Below are 22,082 nucleotides of genomic sequence, written 5' to 3' on the forward strand. Positions count from 1 at the left end.
CTACACAGTAACATTGAAACTAGAATACTGTAATGCACTCTATATAGGTCTGCCCTCAGAGTTGGCTCAGTGACTCCAGCTGGTACAGAACGCTGCCCAACTGCTACTGGTCTCAATTCAATGTCATGCCCATCACATTCAAAGCCCTTCATGACATTGACCCCTGATATTTGTGCATTTGTGCCTCTCTCCCTACGTTATGCCATGGCAGCTTTGCTCATCTGGACAGGGACTTCTATAGATACCCTCCTACAGCTGGGCAAAATCAACAGCTGCCCGCACATGTGCTTTCGCTGTGGTAAGCCCCACTTTATGGAATGGCGTGCCTGAGGAGGTCAGGAAAGCTCCCACGCTCCTGACTTCTGCAAACTATGAAAAACAAAATTATTCAGGAGGACTTCCTACCCAGATTATAAGGCTGTGTCGTAAGAAGTAGCTCAGAGAGATGCATTGGTAGGGACAGGGTCTATATGCTACTGCGCTGGGTACTGTCTGTTGATGTAGACGTGCCTAGTAAGGAGTATTCATGTTGCTAAACATACCACATAAATCAGTAATGCTTTATTGCATAAAGTTGTCATCTTTATGCTTGTTTTTCCAATTTTCTGCTCTGATATGCTTTTGTATCTCTTTCACTGAATGTCCTGTTATTCATTACTGTACTTTGCTCAGTGAATGTCCGGGCTGTTGATTATATTGTATTTTCACTTGCACTGTGTAATCTGCCTTGGATCTCAGTGAGAAATCACAATCACAATCATAATTGTAATCATAATCACAAATAAAGGACAGTAGAAGTATTTATTTATTTATTTATTTATTTATTTATTTATTTATTTATTGCTTGCATTTCTAGACTGCAGTGTGACAACATACAATTTGTAACATACAGTTTAAAAACAATAACAATATTATAAATAAACATTCAAACACTATTCCACGGACAATAAAATTTCTCGATTGGCGGAACAGGCAATACAATTTCTCAATTGGTGGAATAAATATTAAAATACAGCATTTTAGGCACAGGGCTTGGCTCTTACATCATGCCCTGCACCACACTTATGAGCTCCTGCGTGGGTGGTGGATGGTCTTCAGTGGTACGGCCGGCGAGAGGACAGCCTAGCCCCCACCAAATGCCTGGCGGAACATCTCTGTCTTGCAGGCCTGGCGGAAAGATAACAAATCCCGCTGGGCCCTAGTCTCCTCAGACAGAGAGTTCCACCAGGTTGGAGCCAGGATCGAAAAGGCCCTGGCTCTGGTAGAGGCCAGACAGACCTCTCTGGGGCCAGGGACCATCAGCAAGTGCTTATTAGCTGATCGAAGCAACCTACAGGGAACACATGGGGAGAGGTGGTCCTGAAGGTATGCTGGGCCCAGTCTGCATAGGGCTTTGTAGGTCAACACCAGAACCTTGAACCGGACCCAGTACTCAACTGGTAACCAGTGTAGCTGACGGACCATGTGAGTTACATGTGCCATGATTGGAGCTCTGGCACCGTTCGCGCAGCTGCATTCTGAACCAGCTGCAGTTTCTGGATACTTCATTTATATACTACAACAGCAAACTATAACACCATGATCAGCAAACAAAACCAACACAATGACAATAGGACTGGGTAAAATTTAGTTAAAAGCCTGGGTGAAAAAAGGATGTTTTAGCCCGGTAGCTAAAGGCAAGTTTCAAGGGGGAAGTCATCCGACAGATAGGGTACCATCACTGAGGAGGCCCTGACCCTGGTTGCCATCTCTGTAGGCGGGGAAGACAGAGAGCAGAGCTTGGAAACAGGATCTTAACTGGCAGACTGACAGTTTTTTATCATCTCAAGTAAAGGAAAAAAGTCTTTTCCTGCAACCTTTCCTTCAGGAAGTCCAAAAGTACCATCTGATAACCAGTGATTAGCCACAAAGCCCAGGGAAAAGCTAGAGAGCTGAAAGCATCCCTGCCCTTGGATGCTGGGCTACAGGACGCACTCACCATCAAATGATGATGAGCAGGTATGTCTTTTTCTACAAGCGATTCAAGGTAGACTTTAGAAGAGAGATCACTTGTGCACAGTAAAACTCTGACCATTTGCAACAGTTTAATAAGCACCGTGCCAAAATATTTGTTCATTCAGATTTTTGAACATTCTTTCCTCTTTGCCTTTTCCTCTGCCCATTTGCATTCTATTTGCTTTCCTGGCGACTCTTTTTGATTTCATACAAATGATTTTAGTGACTGCTGTTTTACAATGCAATCCTAGGCAGATTTATGCCATTCTAAGCCTACTGGCTTCCATAGATTTTAGAAGAGTGTAACTCTGTTTAGGATTGCAAAGTTTAATTTGGGCTTTAATGCTGGTGTTTTTGGTTTATTATTTTAGTTTTTTCTTATTTAAAACTGCATTTTCCATATCTTTACATTTTTCCTAATTGCTTGCATCTGACGAAGAGAGCTGTGGTTCTTGAAAGCTTATGCTACAATAAAGTTGGTTAGTCTTAAAGGTGCTACTGGACTCTTTACTGTTCTGCAACTACAGACTAACACAGCTAACTCCTCTGGATCCAAATCCCTAAAAAGAGTGTAGGCTGATTTACCATATTTTGACATCCACTAGATTATTATGTGAAAGATGCATCAAGACCCCTCTATTTGCAATCCTTGAACGTCTGCCCCAGTGTAAAAACCGCTTATGTTCAAAAGGGACTACTGAATCCTGTTGGAGAACCAAACAACATTGGGAATGATTGACTGGGGGCATTATATGACCCTTTCTACATTATTCTGCTTTTAAAAGCTAATACTACTCTACTGCATCTAATCAAAGTGACATTATCAAGGTTATAGTTATATTTTATAGACATTTTTCATACTGGTTATAAAAATCCAATACGGCTCTTAAATAAAATCCTGGTTATTGAATTTCCCTCCGCCCCCTTACATTTTTTTTTATTATCGGACCATTAATGAGTTGAACGGATGGCATTACAGATTGGTACTTTATTTTGATGGAAACATGTTGATGAAGGGTTTTAAAAAAAAAAGCTGTGGGAACAGCTAGGGCCCAAAATGTTTTGCATGTTACCTGAATGGGTAAGAATCACAAAAGTTGATATCATGTTTGAATGACATGTTTGCATAGACAGAGGCTTTGCAAATTTCTTTCACTGCTTGGAGTTGTCTTGAAGAGCTCAGAGATTTCTCTCTCCCACACACTTAGAGCCAAGCTACAAGTGACGCCTTACACAGGTTGGACACTTGTCAGCTTACCTCAAGTTTTGATGGGAAATGTAGGCGCCCTGGTTTTACAGCTTGGCTCTCCATTACAGCTGTGAGACCAGGATGCCTACATTTCCCATCAAAACTTGAGGGAAGCTGACAAGTGTCCAACCTGTGTCAGGCATCACTTGTAGCTTGGCTCTCACTCTCTTTCTGTGAGGATCCAGTGTGCAGTACTGGATAGGAGTTTCTGTGCCTCCGCCTGAGCTCTATTTGTAGTGTAAAACACAACTTGTAGTGTAGAACTTGTAGCAAATGTTACAAACATTACTATTGAAATTGCTACCAATGTGTCAGTTCTAAGGATGACAGGCTATGGCAGATAGACCCCAGCAAGCACTCCACGGTCTTGGTTGAAAAGGCTTTGTTTCAGGAATCAGATCACGTTCATAGACAGGTCCAAAGGTTGACCAGAAAGTTGACAGGAATAGCTAAATGTGTGAAAAGGATTCTTATAGAGCACAATTACTCTTCCCCCCTCCCAACAGTAAAACATAACTTTTGGCACAAAGTCTTGAGAACTTCTCTGAATAGTTTACGTATCAAGTCTAGACACCAGGCAGGCAGTAGATTAAAAGTGAAACACAGTTAATCATGAGAATGGACAGTGTACAAGGTCAGAAGTACTGAGAGCTTCAAAGCAGTTAGATACGGCACCTGCAGCTTCAGTAGGCCTGTGAAAGCAAGGCAAGTTATGGCATTGGCAATATGACATTAAGGTACAGCATTAACAATGGTTCTGTAAAACAAGGCACATAACAGTAGTATGGCTGTTGAATGGCATGGATGGGGTACAGACATGATGACACAACCAAAAACACCTCAGGATGCTGCTTTTATAAAGGCATAGGATGTTGGCTATTAGACGTAAGGATAGCATATTCCCAATATTCCCATTGCTGCACTATCTTGGAGGGAAACCAGCAAGGTATAGCCCGATCTTGTCAGATCTCGGAAGCTAAGCAGGGTCGGTACTTGGATGGGTGACCGACCGCCAAGACTCTGCAGAGGAAGGCACTGGAAACCCACTTGCCTTGAAAACCTCTTTCTGGGATCACTGTAAGTCCATTGCAATGGCGGCATGGAAACACACACCATGCTATCCTACCCGCAATGGGGTCAGAAGGGTGTAATTCTGCTTGGGACTGCGCAAGAAATGGAAGCCTCCATGGGCTTTTGCAGATGGAGGCAAACTTGATTCAGAAGCTGGGGTCACCAGGAGCAGGGAACAGATTTAACCCTCTCCCAAAAATGTCCCCTAGTGCTCCCCATTTTACTTTCTCCTGTATAGGTGAATGGTTTCCATTTGCAACTATAAGGAAAAGTAACAGAAAAAGAACAAGCCATGAAAACTATGATAATACCCAGCTATGTATCAAAGAATACAATTTCACCCTAAACCAGCCTAGGAGCAAAACCAAACATTTTTCGAAATGTGTTTATTAGCGCAGGGGTTAAGTGGTTTGGCTGTGAATCAGTATTCAACTGGTTTGAATCTCACTACTGACATGAGTTCAGTAGGTGGTCTTGGGTAAGCCACTTCTCTGAGCCCCAGCGCCCCAGCTGTATTGTGGGGGATAATCATAACATTATCTTGTTTACCACTCTGGGTGAGGCACTAATCTGTCTAGAAGAGCAGTATATAGGTGCAGTTGTTTGTTGTTGTTGTTGTTGTTGTTGTTTGTTTGTTTGTTGTTGTTAACAACCAATGCTAATCATGTATCCAATGCATGTGTCTAAACTGTACAAAGGACAGGCTGGAAAAATTCCCAGACAAAATAAAAACCAACCACTTATTTAAAATTCGAATAGTTGTATTCTTTGATACATTGTTGAGTATTATCTTAGTTAGTTTTCACAGCTTGTTCCTTTTCTAACACTGTCCCTGTGAGACTCTCAAATACCTTTGTAAGGAAAAGTAAAGCAATGCTCTTGGTGGTATCCCTGACACTGATTGGCTTGGCTTTCACTGATGTGGGTCTTGATGTGGGACAACTTGTACCTCTGTGAGCTAGGGGTCATCATGGCTCAGTGTAAGGGCATCTGCTTGGCATGCAGAAGGTCCCAGGTTCAATCCCCAGCATTTCCAGTTTAAAGGACCAGGTAGGAGGTGATATGAAGGGCCTCTCTTTGAGACCCTGGAGAGCCACTGCTGGTCAGAGTAAACAATATTGCCCCTGACGGACCATGGGTTTGATTCATTATAAGGCAGCTTCCTGCGTGACATTTTGCCAGCTGAAAAAGTGGATCATGGGGGATTTTTAGTGTGTTTGGGGAGGCACTGAACTGTAAATGAGGACCCTCCACTGTTTATTGCCATTCACTCACTGAGATCACTCTTTCCACAATGGGGATGTTGAATGAAGCCTTGCACAATGAGAACGTAATAGCGTATCTTTGTTAAGCGTTTGCGGAAGACAATTACCAGCTTCTCAACAGCACTTTGAAGATTAAACAGCTTAAATTTGCTGCTGAAACACTGAATTCAGAGCAGCTTTTGGTAATTAGCAAGCTGTGCTGTGTGGCTCAGGGTTCAAGAAAAGGGGCAGAGGCATTCTCTTTCCAACCTCTACATTCCATCTGAAGTGTGTAAATAATTGTTCTTTGATACTGTGGCTCCCAGGTGGCAAAAGGTCCTTTCTGATATGTCCAGTTTTGTCTGGATCTAGATCCTGCAGAAATTGAGTATGTATTTATGTTTATTTCTATTTATTTCTGTGCCACCTCTTCAGAGTCCTGCTCAAGGTGACTTAAATGCTTATCTTTACCCAGCATGCTCTAGAAGTTCACATGCAGCTCATGAAGGTGATGACTGTTTTCTGCCTTTTGTTCCTCAAAATGATACTGCTGGAGTGCATAAAATATGGCCACCCGGGATATTCCCTAATCTGCTCCCTTCCAAAGGAGGGGTCAACCACTCAAGATGCGAAGGAGATATTTTTCCATTTTATCAGAGACATGTGCAAAAGACAATCCCATTATCAATCCCATTATCTCTCCAGGAACAAAACACCATCTCCCAATCCAAAAAAAGAGCTGAGGGATGATGCTCTTGTGTATATGGCCCAAAGTGTACTGACCAGAGACGGGCATCACAGATTGGCCCACTTAGCTCCAATCCAGAACTCTCAAGGCCCACCTAGCAGTGCGTTTGTTTGTTAGTTCCTTCCTTCGTTCATTTGTTCATTCGTTCAAATATTTATACCCCAACTTTCCTTGTGACTCAAGGTAGCTTCCATGTTAGTGAAAAGATTTCAGCCAATAGAATACTCAATAGAGTAAAACCCAAAGACCCCCTGTCCGTAGTACACTGCCTCTAAAAAATAGAGGATTTATTCAAAAGTCATAGTTAAGTGGCATTGATGTCCTTGCCCAGGGAAGCCCAATCTTATCAGTTTTTGGATGCTAAACAATGTTGGCCTTGGCTAGTAATGGAATGGGAAGACAATGTTAGCAGAGGTAGGCAATGGCAAACCGCCTCTGTTAGTCTCTTGCCATGAAAACCCCACCAGAGGTCGCCATAAGTCAGCTATGACATGATGGCACTCTGTACCACCACCAACTGACATTGATAAACCTGTTTGCTTAAATAAGTCAATCTTTTCTAACAGCCATTTGAGCTATCACCTTGTGACCATGAATCACATGTCATGTATAATTACTTGATTCTCAAAAGCTTATGCTACAATAAAATTGGTTAGTCTTAAAGGTGCTACTGGACTCTTTTTGATTTTACCTTTCAAGTGATGTTATATCTCTAGATGGACTTGGGGTAGCACGTCACGTATACTCTCTATGTTCTGGCAACCTTGCACGTGTACATGTGACCAGTATGTGTGTGTGTTATGTGCTGTCAAGTTGCCTCCATCCTACAGTGACCCTATGAATGAAAGACCTCCAAAACGTCCTATCACATAACCAGGATTGACAGATTGATAGCTCTTTCTTGATTCTGTGAGTGGTGGTACATGGCCGTTCTTAGTTGGTGGAGCGATTTGTCTGGTTAATTCCAATAACAAACAAGACTCTGGCATGCTAACTAGTTATGTGACCCCCCAAGCGCCAACTGCCCAGGAGACCTATATTCCATCCTGTCTCCCGTGGGGATTTCTCTGTTGTCCTCCATTGACGGCTTTGGCCTACAGAAGAAGAAACAACAGCTTTCATATTGGACATTGCATCATATGAATTCAGTAATCTTGTTGCCTATCATCATTTAGGAATTGGAACTGTTATATTGGACTATTGAGCATTGGGTCTGAATACATATGCATGGAGTAGATTATAAGTTATTGAAAAAAAAATCACTTTGCACTAACACTTTGAACAATAAAATTCTATATTGTTAGTGTGGTCTTCTGGGACCTGCGGTCCCCTTGTATTTTCAGATTGTTGAGACCAGTCCTTTTGATTGTTTTGTTGTTAATCTAGCTACAACCAGATGTCTCTCAAAACTTGCAGATAATAGATAAAGATAATATCACTTTGTCTCTAATATCTGGTGGCATAGTGGTTAGAAAGTCAGGCTAGGACCCGAGAGTTGAGTTCAAATCCACACTGTAGCTGAATGGCCTTGGACTAGTCACTCTCTCTCAGCACCAGTTACCTCATAACGTTGCTGTTATTGAGGGGGAAATGGAGAAAAAAAAGAAAGTTGCAGCCATTTTGAGTCCCCTCATCTCCAATTGGATGGAAAAGTGCGGTTTAAAAAACTTTGATAAAAAAATACAAATAATTTCAGAAGTATATCACCTCTGTTCATGGAGATTCCATTTGGTTATCACGACCATTTATACATCTGGCCTCTGGATTTTTTTAAAACCTATCTCCTCACCAGCCCTTGCAGTAGTGAATTCTATAATTCTGGTACTAGCTTGATACCCGAGCTTCACTACAGTATTTGACTACTTTAAATTCAGTTATAATACTTACGGGTATGTAACATTTTTTGGTTTGTGGTATTTTTTTTAAGTTGGTTTTGTAGTATAATAGCATAGTACCCAAGCTTCACAAAAGTGTTTGAATAAAGCGAAGCGTGTTGATGCCAAAAACGGATGAAGTGAATTTTGAAATGTAACATTTATTGAAGAGATTTTAAAAGGAAAAGATTGTAGTGCAATAAATAAAGTGAAAAATACATACAGCTGTTTTTTTTCTACTGAAGGACTTCTTTGTAGACTTCATTGGTGGTTTTCCCCTCAGGTGCTAGGATCACCAGGCTGCTGGGTGAGCTCACTCTGGAGCAGGTCACGTAGAACTGCCCATGTGAGAAGCAGTCCTCCCTCAAGTCAATTCCTGCCACCTTCAGTGTCTGCCCCTGGGACTTGTTCATCATCATAGCAAAGTAGATCTTGAGTGGGAACTGCAGTCTCTTGAACTCGAAGGGGTTATCTGATGGTGGTATGCATGGTATGAACACTGATTCCCTCCGAGCACTGCCAGTGAACAATGTGGCCTCAATGACGTTCCCGTGGAGGGCTTTCACTCACAGTCTGGTGCCATTGCAGAGTTTGGGTGAGCTGAGGTTCTGGAGTATCATCACTGGAGCCCTCACTTTGAGGAGAAGCTTGTGGGCTGGGAAGCCAGGAGAGTTGGGAGTGTTGAGGAACTCCATGGGGTAGTAGACTGCATCATCCATTTGCACCACTGAGTCCAGAGATCTGTACTCCATTTCGGCCTCTTCAAGGGAGTTAAGTAGTGTTTCATTAATGACGGCAGCCTTGTCATTCTTGGGGGTCAGAATGGCACACTTGCACAGCCAGTCCTTGCCCTTCTTTGTGAAAGTGGCCATATCAGGGTATATTGAGGCTGTTAGGTCTGCTAGGGTCGTCACTAGAGATGGGCATGAACCACATTACGAACTTCAAAAACCCACGAAATTGGCGATCGCGCAATCACGATCTGGCGGTTCATGATTGTGCTCGTCCAATGAACCTGCGTTCAGAAGAAGCCTGGTTCAGTGCATTCGGCCGTGGTTCGGGAAGCCAGACAGTCAGGCTCCAGCAATCAATTCCCCTGGCAATGGAGCCAGGGGAATGCCTGAACTCTGTCTGTGCTCCTTCTGTCGCCCTGGAACCCAAATGGAAGCTCAGCTTACCTTGATCGGTAGGTCTTCCTTCCAACCACGGAGCTGCAAAGAGATTACAAGTTGGGAGAAGACACCCAGGGGAGGGAGGGGGAAGGGGGTGTTCTGTAGCCATGGGCACTCCAATCTCATCCCTGCAAACCCTGATAGGCAGCTCTGATGGCCAAACACAGACCTCCTGCATTGCTCAACGGGACCTGTGCTTATAAATAGCCATGGGCTCCCAGGCTGGGTTTCACTTTTAGAGAGCAGTGGAGTGGGACAGAGCTCTTGCTTGCTACTTGCTAGCCTTTGGGGAGAGACTGAGAGTATAATTGAGCTTGGATTTTTGTGGGAGTTTCCTGGGGGCCTTGGATTGGAGAGGGTATAACTCCAAGATCCCTTTTACAATCTTGTCCAAACTTGGGTGATGGCTGTAGGAGAGCCTGCAAAACACTCCCCAGGAATATGGGCTCTCTAAGTGCCATGGGGGCCGTTCTGAGCCCCACAAACCGCGAACCAGTTCAGCAACAGAAAATGCTTGTTGAGGTTCACGACTTCGGGATCGTCGGTGGCACCGAACCACGAACCACGGATTCATTATTTTTTTTTGGTTCATGCCCATGTCTAGTCATCACTTCTGTGCCCAGGCCTCTGCCTTCCCTTGGACTCAAGTTACTCTCCGTCCCCCATTTTTAGTAGGAGTTCAGAGAATTCCCAAGCGGACACCTAGCCTCTCAAGTGGACCTTCATGTTCTTTCTTAGTGAGAGTTTCCTGATGAGGGGCCAGAGATACGACGCCTTGACACGCACGGTTAACCTCGTGAGCTCAAGTTCCCTTTGGGACTACTGGCAGAGTCTGCCAGAAGTCTCCAGCCAGCAGCACTGTGACTCCCCACATCGCTCTCTCATTGCCCCTATCTTTGAGGGTTATGCTCAGTGCCTCAAAACACCCCTTGTGTGCCATGGTGCTCTCATCCCAAACAATGAGCGTACAGTTCCACAGCACTTGGGCCATGTTGCTTTGTTCTGAGATGCTGAACAGGGGTGCTTCTGCATGGATGAGGTTAAGAGGCAGCTCGAGGGTAGCAAAGGATCGTATGCCATGCCTGAGTGAGCCTTGACCTTCCATGGAAGTGAGCGCCTCTCTACTTGTCTTACAGGATTGCTTTGCTCATAGAGAGACTCTGCTGCTCTGTGCACTTGGGGTGATCTTGCTGGTACTTGGCCACTGCTGCTGTTTACCACAGGAGTACAATGTGTATATTTTTTTGCCACATCTCTAAGTTGCTTCTTCCTTTTAGCGGTGGAGTATCTTGCACGACGTCTGCCAGGAGACTTCTTGGGGGCAATAAGAAGTGATGGCTGTGAGAGGTGTGAGGTAGAGTTGGACTGAGGGAGGGGTGGTGTGGTGGGCACTTTGGTAGGTTCATGTGAGAAGTTCACATTGAAATGTCTCCTAGAAAGGTCATGCACCATCTCCCCATGAACATTTTAAAACTCAGTTGTCATAATGACTTTTACGTAAAATCCCTATTCAGGAGTTTTGCACTGTCTTTCTTCAACTGTGCAGTTTCCTTGTCGATTTTTACCTTAGAACCCAGAGCTCCACAGCTGACCAATTGGGGGGGGGGGGTGTCCAAGCAGGCAGGAGCCTGCCAGCCACACAGGAAAGCCAGGCCCCACAGGGAGATTGGGAACCCTAGAGGGGAAGACTGGGAGGTGTATTGTACCTCAGGACATATTCAATGAGTCCCAAGAGCAACTGTATATTGTTTAGAATTTTGGGGTGATGATGACCATTCAGGCCACATATGCAAATGACCTTGAAAGGCTGGCCCAATCAGGGAAGAGGGGGCAAGTTGGCAGTTGGCAGTGGAGGAGGAGCAGGCAGCAGCCTACCAGCCACACAGGGAAGCTGTATCCCTATGGGAAAACACATTTTACCCCTTTTTACCCCCTTAGGGGGGCAATTGTCTTAAAATCCCTTCTTAGTTGGTGTTTACATCATGAAAGCAATGTTCTCCCCAAATTTCATATTTCTAGGTCCAGGGGGTTGGGCTGGGCGATGATGAATCAGTCAGTATTTATATATCTAGGTTATATATCTTGTGAAGACCCTCAATTCTGACATTATGAGCATGGGATTAAAATTGTTTCCCTCTTTTTACAATATTCAAAATTTGATACATCTGTATTGGGTCTCTGTATCAACATTTTTTTTCTAACAGAGAAACCCCCCAAACACTTTTGCCATTTGATCATTTTGTTTCCCCCTTTTTGTACTGTCTCCAGCAAAACTCTGCCCTCTGTGGCTAGAGGAATCCCATCGTTGATATTCTGCCCCATTCCTCCCCACTTCTGCCCCCTGTTTTATGATCCAGTCCTTTCATCTAGATCAAAACTGCCACCAACACTGAACATTTTAATTCCTATGTGACATTTAAATTTTAAAAAGGAGGAACCTGACACAGAATAATCATAGCAGTCTCCTTCGATAGACCAAAGAAATTCCTCTAAATTACCAAAGCAAAATGATGGTGCCTGCAGTGAATAAAGAGAGGAAGCCTTTGGGAAAGAAAAAAAAAATGAAATGCAATTGGTATGATTTTTATTTACCGAGCACTGATTTCCAGAAGCATTATTCCTCTTAGTCCTTGAGGAAGTAATATACTCTCACCCTTAAAACGCTGTAAGTAGTCGATAATCCATTATTACAGTAAGCCATACACTCTCACAGTAATTATCTAATAACCCTTTATAAAAGACCGTAGCTTCCTAATCTGTTTATAATTATCATTTCAATGATCCTGCGCATTAATCTCTGACCTTGAGCAACTCTGACCTGATCTTAATTAGCTCTAATATCAAATCATCTCTATATAAGAAACTAGCCATGACCAAATGAATGAACCCCAGGTACAGTTAATTTCGGGAGCAATTATCTTTCCATGTAGGGAGATTTAAATGATTATCTGCACAATTTCACACAGTTTTATGTAATTCCACAACATTATAAATTCTGTTTTAAATCATATTTCAAAGGCAGGGCTCTGCCGACTGGCTTCGTATCATATACTAAGTAACTAGATTAGTACATCATATTATTGCTGTATAACAGTGGATGGGTTTTGTGTCCTTGTTTTCAATTACTGAGGGGGAAAATAAAACTGCATTTCACCGAGTGAAACTCTAGCCCAAATATATGAATATGAAACACTACAGCACAGCAGCTAATGAGATCCAGTTTCAATCATGGGCCCTTTTAAGAAATCGGATTGGGAAAAAAAATGGATGTAACAAATTTCAACGCACAGAACATACGAGTATAAAATATGAAATATATGTTAATGCACACTCATCTGTATGTATTTATTTGAAAAATTCATAACTCGTCATGCCGAATAAAATGCTTGAAGCACTGGGCAACGTATAGAGCTACATTATAAAAGCATAAACAGCAATTACAATATGAAATAAAACAACGGAGCACAGTGACAATACACTAAGAGATTTCAAGGTTGTTGTTGTGACACTTCCTAGCAGTGATTGGCTGAGCTGTCTAGTGAGAGATGCAGAGGGCTGCTGTTGGCTAAGCCAAAACTTCTCAAAATTTTTGAAGTAGGATCAATTTCTAAGTGTAGTTTTTGGGACCTATTGACAAAGTAACTCCACTCTATTTCCTTACTCCCCAACATGAAATGCAGGAATTGTACATCACTTAACATGAGAGTGTATGTAGCACAGTCAGGCAGATGTTGACCAGAAAGGGCTTTTTATTATTAAAGAGAAACAAAAGGCAAACATACAGAAAATCACACACAGCGCGCATACAAAGCTAACTAGGAATGTCAGGGAGGAAACTGGGAGAAAGCAGTCTCAAGAAGGGCAATAATTACCAGTCTCGAGGATAGGAGGGGCCTGCAGAGACAATAGTAAAAATGACCAGTGTTTCATGGCAAGAAGAAGAAGACTCAAGCAAACTTGAGGGTCAGTGTATGGATCTGGAACACACATACAGAGCACATGGCTGGGGAGCCCAATTATAGAGCAAAATGTTCCTTTGGGCAAACTTGATGTCTTGTTCTCAAAAACAAGGATTTAATGGTTTGTCCAGAGGTAGAACAATAAGTGGGGAGAGGTTTGATGGTTCCTAACTGAGATAGATTCTAGGCAAAAATATTACTTGATGACCTGGTAAGCACCGGGTAGGAAAGCTACCAGGTTTGCTGAATAGCTTTGATTATGATAGGTGGGTGAAGGGGGTCTATAGCAGGGCATTGATGGGATTAGACAAAGATTTTCTCAGGAAACCTTATCTCTGCATCTCTCCGGGGTGTGGAGGGGCTGTCAGTCAGTCAGTTGCCTCTGACTCATGTTCTGGTAGTTTTCCATACTCGTGCCCAGCTGGCATCTGCTCTGAGCCAGGCCGTACCTTGGGCTTAGGAGGAGCATTTATGAAGTTCCATCCATAAGCTGCCCTCTTAGCAAGTAGAAGGGGTCTGCTAACAAAATCACTACATCCACTGGCAGCAAATGCCATAACGTTACTACTTGTTGAGTAGTTAGATGCAACACACCTTCAGTACTATTTAAAATGCTACAAATATAGAAACATTTTGTTAAGAAATGAACTATGCTATATCTGTTATGAATGGATGTGAATCCTGCCCTTTTTATCCACTGAGCATGGATCCAAAGTATGAGGAAGATGGAGAGTCCTAATGTATCGTTGCAACACCCACGTTTGTGATTTGCAGCTTAATCTTATCCGAACATGACACAGCCTCCCAAATAAAGATGGCTGTTTTGATTTTTTAAAAAGTTTTGCTCTCAGTATTATGAAGAGACCTTCCCGTAAAGCAAATGATTCAGAACACTGTTGATCAGCCCAGTGTCCAGTTTGGCTGTATGCCAAAAAGGCAGCATGGCTCATCAGTTACAGTGTTAGACTAAGATCTGGAAGACCGGGGTTTGAATCCCCACTCTGCCACTAAGTTTGCTTGGGTGAACCTTAGGCTAATGACTCTCTCAAAGCCAAATCTACACCATAGGGTTGTTGTGAAGATAAAATGGAGAAGAGAGAACACTGAGTTCCTTGGAGAAAAGGTAGGGTTGCCAGGTCCCTCCCTATCCCCTGGCACTTACCTCATGCTTTCTTGTAGTCTGGGCTCAAGTGAAATGCAGGAGCACACCCGCAGCTGGTGCAACAATGTCACTTCGTAGTGCCCCGCCGGGACCATGTCCAGTGAGTGCTTTCCTGGGTTGCGTACCAATGGCAGCCGATTGCCGGGGGTGTGCCACAATCGGTGCGCAATGGGGAAAACCCCTGGGAGATTGCTCACCACCAGCGGGCAACTGGGAGACCTAAGGAAAGGCAGGATAAAACTGTCCTAGACAGATAGAATAAAATGTTTTTAAGAGACACCAGGAAGCATAATAATGACAAATAACCAGCTCTTTTCTTCATTCACAGCACAATAGACTTTACAACTGGAGGCATGATCCAGGTCTTTAATTTTTATCATAGTGAATCTATAGCGAATGCACATGTATAAGTGCATTCTTCTACATTTGTACATATCCTTGTTACCCAATACCTCTTTCCCTTCCTTTCCTTCTCATCTGTTGTCTCAAACAACAACAACCATTCTCTTCTACTGAAATCTGCAGGCCTTAAATGATAAGTTTGGTAAGATTTCACCCTAGACTTTTTGCATAGCTTTTTAATGTACTTTTTTTAATGTTAGGAGATCCTCAGTTAACCCAGTTTATCAGGCATTGAACCGTCCCAATCAGGGCTCTTTTGAACATGACCATTTCCTCCCTATAAGCACAAACATTTGTTTTACAGCAATCAGATGAAGATAATGGTCTGATGAGGGTGATTGATCTGAAAGGTAATTTAAATGGAGGATGTTGAGTACATCCTGAAAAGGATGCTGTGTTGACGGTTCAGACAACCTTTCAATGATACATCACCCCGAGCCTCTGAGAAGAGTAAATTTAACAAGTGGCATTGTCTCTGCCGCATATTTTTCCTCTCCTAGATGTGATTTTTTTAAAAATCAACTATTTTGAGAGCAAAGGATAGCCTCTGGCTATATAATCTCAGTGATTTTAATACAAATAGATCTTACAAATAAAATTTCAAAAGACACTTAAAAACTCTACTTTAGAACATCACTTGAAAACATCAGACAACAGGAAACGGGACTAGGGACCACACATGTCTAATCTGTAGCGTGCTTATTTAGGTGGCCAGGGCTCATTTTGAGGCGGAACGCACAGGAACGCAGTTCCGGTAGTTCCCCAAAGAGGTCACATGACAGGTGGCCCCACCCACCTGACTCTCAGCCATTTTGGGCCCGTTTTGGCTTGGATTGGGGCCAAAATGGCCCGAATTGGACCTCTGATGGGTGGTAGATCATTCTCCCACTCATCAGCAGCCTGATCCTGACCATTTTAGGCCCCTTTTCAGCCATTTTCAGCCCCTTTTTGCCATTTTGGGACCAATTTCGGTCCTGAATGGCCAGGATTGGGTCCAAAACAGCCAGGATAGGTGATGTCAGGGGGTCTGGCACATGCAAATCAGTTATGCTAATGACACACTTCTGGCGATATCAAGGGGCGTGGCATATGCTAATGAGTTATGCTAATGAGTTCCTCCAGCTCTTTTTCTATGAAATGACCCCTGTAGGTGACCCATCCATCCTGACTCCGACCAGCAGAGGGAGCCACAAAGAATGCAGACTCATACACAGGAAGGGATATGAATAGAGCTTTACTTGTCTGGCCCTTGGTATGCATGCACTGCAGCCATTACATGAAGCAAGAGGCCCAAGCGCACTTCCTATGTAGGCTTCCCAACTAGGGTTACCAGCTCCAGTGATATTATTATTATCTCCACAAGACAGCTGGGGAGCTGAGGCTGAGAGGAGAGGCTTACCCAAGGCCACCTGCAGAGCTCATGGCAGTAGTGGAAGTTGAACTAGCAGAGTGCTTAATTGCAGCCCAGCTACTTAAACACCATGCTACAGCAGCTCCCGGAATTTCCTCCCAAATCCCTATGGTAAAGACCGCAGAGACTAGGGGAAATTCCTAGAGCATCACTAAGGGGGCTATTTATTTCTCTTGCTCCTCAATTTCATGCGGGTGGGTGATGGGGATGGAAGTGGGGAATTCCCCACCGGGTGCAGGTATTTGGGAAGCCTACCCCCATATATGTATCCACTCACTGCTCACCTCTTTGGGGCTCCTAGATCCAATTGAATTCAGGCTTGAGTAATTGGTGGGCCGAATAGGAATGTACAATGCTGGCCAGTGGCCAAATATGCTAGCAGTACACTGTTGCAACATGTGCCCACAAGGGGGTATGAGGAAAGTTGCATTGATTCTGGTGACTTCTCATTGGAAATGCCATCTGTAGGGGCACGTGCTCCTCATTATCTATTAAATTTCACTGAGAAGTCGAGAACATGGCTGGTTTTGGCTCAGTGCCTAAAGGACAGTAAAGAATATATATATATATATATATATATATATATATATATATATATATATATATATATATAATATATATAAGCCTCAAGGGTTGGGCACGGCAGCCGGCAACCTCCAGGAGGAAATGGCAGTAGGGCCTGGCATGCCAGTGTTGTACCCAGGGCTCATTTCGAGGGGGAACGCACAGGGACGCAGTTCTGGTAGTTCCCCAAAGAGGTCACATGTCAGGTGGCCCCACCCACCTGACTCTTGGCCATTTTGGGCCCATTTCCACCTGGATTGGGGCCAAAACGGCCCAGATCGGGCCTCTGACGGGTGGTGGATCACTCTCCCACTCAGCAGCAGCCTGATCCTGACCATTTTGGGCTCCTTTTTGGCCATTTTCAGCCCCTTTTTGCCACTTTGGGCCCAATTTTGGCCGTGGCTCAGAGTGCATTTGCCCAGTTTCTGCTGATGTGCCAACTGGGTCCATTCCTGATTCAATCAAATCTAGCCACACTACATGATCGAGTAGAGCACAAGAGGAGCGCAAGTGAACAGGGAGGAACACACGTGAGTCTGTTCACTTGCCATTCAAGTGTCATTCGTCACTTGTAGCTTGGCCCATAGACTGGATTATTTCAATGCACTCTATTTAGGAGTACCCTTGAAGACAGTTTGAAAGCTGCAGCTAATGCAGAATGCTGTGGCTAGAATGCTTGCTGGAGCCAGTTACTGGGAACACATGATCCTAATGTTACAGCAATTACACTGGCTACCAATCCACTTCCAAGCCAAATTCAAGGTGTTGGTTTTGCCCGTTAAAAACCCTCACGGCTTGAGACTGGAATATCTGAAGGACTGTCTTCACTCATACATTCTTGCCTGGGAAATAAGATCACAGGGAGAGCCCCCCCCCCAACTATAGAAACTTGTCAGGTGGGTACATGAAAGAGGGCCTTTTTGGTGGCAGCCCCAAGGTTATGGAACAACCTCCCCAGGAAGGCATGCCTGACTCCCTCTATTTCAATCTTTAGGAAGCAGCTGAAGGCTGATTTATTTAAAACCACACTTGATTAGTTTTTCTATGATCGTTTTAAATTGAGATTTTACATTAAGATTTGGTTTTGGGGTTTTGTATGTTTGTTGAAAGTCACCTTGAGAAAAACAGCAACTAAATGTTTTAAATAAACAAATAAAATAAATAAATAATCAAGGATGATGGCATTTCAAAGGCAAGGTGCCACCACTAAAAAAGCTCTGCCTCTATTCACCCCTTGCATTACCTCTGCAGGTATGTGCATGTATTATACTGCCTTTCTGCCCCTGTATTCATGGGGGGGGGTACTTAAGGAATCCACAATTTGCAATACTTGCTTAGAATATTATACAGAAAAGGGAAAGGAGGGGAGGAAGGAAGAAAACAAGAGCCTCGGGTAACAATTCTATGATAAATCATCTCATGGTCACATAATGGCCAGGTGAGGTGGCCAGTGCAAAAGTCAGTTCAAGAAATGGAGAGGAATAGACAAAACGGCCGATCACCTGAGAGAGGTAGATAATGGAGGCCTTAATTTCTAATGCTGCTAATGGGACATCTGGTCCCAGAAGGCTGACAAAAGGGGGTGGCTGTCTCAGCTGATGAGTCCAGGCAAAATGGCTACTGATGGAGGTAGTTCTGAGAAGAAACACCAAAAAAATTGGTCCTAGGATGGTCCATGGAAGGGGTCTTTCTCTCCCAGCTGAGGGAAACACACAGGTGTTCATTAGAACTTCTCTAAAGACCTTTCTTTTTTCCCTGTGGAGTAACCAACAGGTCCATAGGACAATTCAAGGTCAAGAAAATGGTTTCGGGTAACTACTCCTTATCCAAATTATTGGGCATGCACCTGCCTTTGAGAAGAAAGAAAATGTTTAAGAATTCAGTGACAGAATTCCTAACATCGCATCTAAATTGGCCATTAGAAAAGAATGCTTATTTTAGGGTTGTTGTTTTTTTGGGGGGAGAAACTCAGGATCAGAAAACAAAATACTATCATCTGATTCAATAAATGAACTCTGTGAAGAAGCCGGCTTCCCCACATCATTCACTGTAATAACAAAACAAGAACGTGCTTTCAAAGACACATCCTGATGCAGATGGCATGGTGTCTATAGTCATTTCATTGGGTTTAGAAGTATGCAAAAAAAAAACCCAAGTAAATGTTAAATATATATATATATATATATATATATATATATATATATATAATTTTAAAAACTTGTTTTTTCAAAAAAATAGAATTATAACTAGTCATATCCATTAAATAATCTATAATCCACCATTGCTGATTTCCCAGGTGTATCTCCTTGCATCCACTCAACTGAACTAACATTGTCAGAGGTTGTAGCCTTCCCCCAAGAGATCCCGCCTACCAAATTGCAGGTACGTAGGTGAAAGCAGCTTCATTTTAGAGGCAATTAAAATTCTTCCTTCGGGAGTAGACACAACTATGCACGACAGCAGGGGCTGGGAGTTGACTTTTTCTCCTTTCCCAAGATGCTCAAGTGGCAATGCGGGGGGGGGGGGGCGCTTTTTTTTTCCTTTTACAAAAAATGGGGTGTGCAGGGGAAGGGAAATAACCACTGGTATTACTCACACCTTACCTCACCTCGTTCTAGTGCTTTCTGGCCCAGGCAAGCCCGATCTCATCCGTTCTGGGAAGCTAAGCAGGGTTTGCCTTGGTTAATATTTGTACGGGAAACCTCCAAAGAAGACGAGGGTCACTATGCAGGGCTTGGCTATCACTTGGCCAAGGATATGAGTTGGCAGAACTTTCCACCACCTCCCAAATAAGGTTGCCAGTTCCCCCTACTCTCCTGGTAAAGGATCAGGACCCCCAGTGCTTATCTTTCCAGCATTTCCAGATGGTTGTTACACATGCACATAGTGTGTACGCACTCCTGCACTTATGCAATGGTGTCACATCTGGGAAGTGCATGGGAGAGCACACATGCTTCTCAGGGGGGGAATTTGGGCCCCAAACATGCCCAATTCAGCCCGTTTGGAGCCAAAATCGACCCGCTGAGAAGTGCCGGAGCTCACTCAGGGGCGATGTGATGATGTCACTCCCAGAGGTTACATCCTATTGATCCGAGCACATCCAGGGCAGCGTTCCCCACCATTCCTCCCTCACTGGCCAGATGAGTAGACGCAGGGGGCGGAGGGTGGGACCAGGGGATCCCCTGCCCCCAGTGGGGGAATGGTATCCCTATTCCCAATTTAGGTTCAATACCAGCTGAACGAGGGCAGAAATACTGGAAATACCTGAGTAAGGCGAAGGAAAGAGCAAGATTGACCTCCTCTCACCCACATGCACGGATTTTGTTTAGAAACAGAGATACAACCACTGAAGTTCCCTCCCTCTGTCCCCCACTAGACCTAATAGCAGTTGTGGGGGGGCGGGGTTGGATGGGACAATGGCAGGGCTGCGTGATTTCATGGTTTTTCATAATATTAGACATCGAGAGTGAGGCTTCAGAACTGTGATTCTTATCACGGATCTCTCATGGAAAGAAAGGACTTGGATTCTTCTTCATTTCTGTCCTCTTGCATTTCATCTGGCTCTGCCCTTTTGAGTGGGGGGGGGAGCACTTGCCTCACACCTCAGATCTGGCTGAGGGAGAAAGAGAAAGGAAACTTTGCCACTCTCCCAATCTGCTGCACTGCCAATAGCTATCTTGGGGGAGGGGAGGTTATGGCTTGCCTTTTTCCTCCCCCACCATCTGTCTTCCTGTGCAAGTAAGCAATACTTTGCCCTTCCCCTCAACTGCAGATCAGGGAAAGTACTTAATGGGAGGTCTATTGTTACTGGACAGCCCTCTCAAGGGACCTTATCAGGGCTTTTTTTCAGCTGGAACGCGGTGAAACGGAGTTCTGGAACCTCTTGGAAATGTTTGTTATTAAAATAAGGCTATTTTAGTGACAGAATCATAAGCCAATGGGTTGAAGTACTGAATAGCGACCTTAGAATATGCTCTAATACCCATTTCATATGGCCTCAAAATGTCCCTGTTACTGGTCAAATTTCAAAATTTTCTCGGGGGCTTGTAGCACCAGACTCCCAGCTGTATGGGCTTGCTGAGCTCACCAGAATCTATTCATAGCCTTCATTTTGGCAGCTGGATCCGCGAATCCTTCGTTGGTGCATGCCTTAATAGTTGTAAGGGGCTCACCGTATGGTCCATTATCAAGGGCTCCACCCCACCAACCCATTCTCTGCCATTTAGGCCTCGAGGTCCTTGCATGGGCAGCAAGGCCCTTTGGATCTTGTTGGATGTTACCCTATTGTTGCTGGTTGAGAAGGGCCCCCCATAACAGTTCAATCTTCAGGGTCTCAAAAATGTAGGTCTGCCACTGCCAGTGTCTCTCCAGTGGAGATACATTGATACATTCTGGTATCACTAGCATTGCATTCCTCAAGTAGCAAGGAAACACCAAGTCCCCATTACTCTGAAAAGGCCCTCTGACTCTTATTGTATAGCTTGGGGAACATCTGAACTGAGGAGCAAGGCGACCCATATCCCTGGGAATACAGAATTTGAACCTTAAACTTGCCTCCTTGATTGATTGGTGGGCAAGGTCCATCCTAAGATACCCTCCCTCTCAGGGCCAAGCTACAAGTGACGAATGACACTTGAACGGCAAGTGGATCAAGTAGAGGGCAAGTGAACAGGGAGAAATACACTTGCCGTTCAAGTGTCATTCGTCACTTGTAGTTTGGCCCTCAGTGTGAGAATGTGCCTTTTTACCCACATTCTGGCACAACCCTTTATGAATAACAACTAGAGTTGGATCAGGTTGATAATAAAAACATCTATAAACTCTTTTTAGTAGGAGAATGTGAGTTTGAACAAATGAAAGAATAAAAAATATAGTGAACCGGGCTGAAGCTGTAGGAGATAATATACTCATGCATATATAGTCATATCTCTGGAAGACTGAATATTATTTTTCTTCAGATACAGGTTTCAAAGAAAAATTGTTTTACGATGTTGTCTAAATGGCACAGAACATTTACAGTAACTCTGTTGAAAGTGTTTGTCAACTGCGGGTACTTCTCAGCAAAAAAGGTAAAAACTGGAACAGAAAAGATTCTTGGCCATAATACTCAACTGCAGCTGTTATGTTGACCAGCATGCTAGGATTTACCAAGATTGAGTATTGTGAAAAGGTCTGAACATACTCATGTGCTCAGTCTTTTAATTTTTATTACAGATAACAACTACTGTCGG

This window comes from Eublepharis macularius, chromosome 7 (genome assembly GCF_028583425.1).
Source record: "Eublepharis macularius isolate TG4126 chromosome 7, MPM_Emac_v1.0, whole genome shotgun sequence".
Taxonomy (NCBI): Eukaryota; Metazoa; Chordata; class Lepidosauria; order Squamata; family Eublepharidae; genus Eublepharis; species Eublepharis macularius.